This window comes from Sturnira hondurensis, unplaced genomic scaffold, assembly GCF_014824575.4.
Source record: "Sturnira hondurensis isolate 20B ecotype Veracruz unplaced genomic scaffold, ASM1482457v3 Scaffold0013943, whole genome shotgun sequence".
NCBI lineage: Eukaryota > Metazoa > Chordata > Mammalia > Chiroptera > Phyllostomidae > Sturnira > Sturnira hondurensis.
Window position 1 is genome coordinate 38,984 of NW_028086574.1, and position 2,294 is coordinate 41,277.

Below are 2,294 nucleotides of genomic sequence, written 5' to 3' on the forward strand. Positions count from 1 at the left end.
GTCTCAATATGTCTCAATACAATATGTCTCAATCACATCCCACTATCCTCAAAAGGCAGTAGACAAAATGCAGCCAAGGCTCAACATTGTTTTCCCTGGAGAGATCACTGAAAATCAGATAGGATTCCCATGAATGCTGTAAGGCAGATGTTAAGCCCTTTAAGATATCAGAAACACGCAGAAAAATTATAATTTCAACAAGGAAAACAGCAGCAACAGCTGAGTTTCCCATATCAGCAGTCTGCTGTCTCCCTGCCTTGCACTGAGACCTTCATACACAATAGAGAACGTCACCAGTTCTACCATCTGAATTACAAGATTGAGTCCAGCATTCTGGATCTGACATTCGTCTGCTGTGACCTTGGAAAAACCCTTTTCTTCTTGATCCTTTATTCCCCAAGAAATACAGTAAGTTATTAACTCACAGGATGCAGGTGAATTAAGAAAATAATCAAAAAGCAAATCCTGTCATACCAGTACCTGGAAGTATGTACTGAATTTCATTACCTCTGTTGATTCTCAAAAGACCCGTGGATTGTGCCTTCATTGATTTCATGCAGTGAAGTGAGATTGGGGGAGTTTTATGGTCACCCAGAGATGCCACACTGGGGAACCCATATGGGAAGCCCTGAAGCCACATTGTCCCATATGGGGTCTGAGTGGACTGCAGCTGATATGGGGGATCACAGAAGCTCCATTTACTTTTCACAAGCAGCTGGCGCAGGTCTGCGGTGTCTGGCCTGTGCATGGCTCCCACGGGAGATAACCGGTGGTATAGCTACTGCCTTTGAAATGAGCACCAAGGCCGGGATAAAAGATGCTGTTCACCCATATTTTGCACAGGAGGAAACTGAGGCCCATTAAGTGCACTATGTTCCTTTAATCATAAAAATGTTCCATAATCTTAAAATAAATCCCAAATTGCATGGCCGAGGGTATGGGAAGTCTAAATACTGACTTCCACTCTTTGGCCTCCAGGAGGGCTTTGAGGATCCACAAATATCCATTCACCCTCTTACCACCCGGTACACCTGCAAATGCTGCTGCAGGCAGCCAACCCTAGACATTAGACCATAAACATGGGTGAACTCTAACAAGTAAGGCTTTTTATTATATTACTAAATGTAGTAATACTTCTACATTATTTACAAAGTTGATGAAGTATGTTCATAATGCAGGTTATTCTTTAAAGTATATATGTACTCTTTACACTGTGTACGCTAAAAGAAAATCCCAATGATTAGGTCATATTTTCCACTATCAAAAAATTATTCCATAAACCAAAAATTACTTCTCACCCAAGGAGTCAAAGTGGGTGACATTGCAACACGTATCTTTGCTGTTTCACTGTCCTATTTGTTGAAGGAGAAGAGCCCAAAATCATGACAGAATAGGTAAGTGGGTGAGCACACATTTAACGTTTTCACTAAAAACACATCAGTAGTACATACACTCCTACAAAATGCTCATCATGAATCCTTATGGAAATGCAACTAAAATGAGAGTGTATACAAAATCAGAAAGAGCTAAAATTAATAAAAATTGAACATATCAATGTTTTGTTCAATTTTATATGTTCAATTATATATGTTCAGCTATGGTGGGAAAATGCACTCCTCATGCACGGAGTAAAAAGGTAGAAAGAGCCCTAACCAGTGTGGCTCAGTTGGCCGGAGCATTATCCAAAGCTGAAAGGTTGCAGTTTTGCCTCCTGGTGAGGGCCCATAAGTAGGTTGGAAATGCAGTCCTCAGTCCAGGTACATGTGATCCCTGGTCCAGACAGGCAACAAATCAATGTTTCTCTCCCTCTCTTCCTGTCTGTAAAAGCAGTGAAATAAAACATCCTTGGGTAAGGACAAAAATAAATAAATAAAGGGCCAAACTATGCATAAAGATATAATTAGTTTAATAACACCTTCTCACATTCTACATAACATAAACATTTAACTTATGAACAGTTCTGCATTGAGAATATTGGTAAAAAAATAAAGTCACCTTTTCCTCAGCAAGGTTCCTTCAGTGTCACTATACTGAAAAAAAAAATAGAACATTTACTAAATTCAATCCACTTACAGTGAGAACTCTCCAATGTCAAAAGGTATAGATTTATCAGTAAAGGTTTCCTATGTCCACTTCACACTCAAAGCCTTTAACCAGTGTGAAGTGTGTTTAAGGTGGTCATGACTATGAGATAAGAGATTTCCCACCTTTTATGTCCACATAAGGCCTATCTCCGGTGTGAACTCCCTGATAACAGGAGTAAGGATAGAAGAAGCATTTCCCGTGTNTGAGAA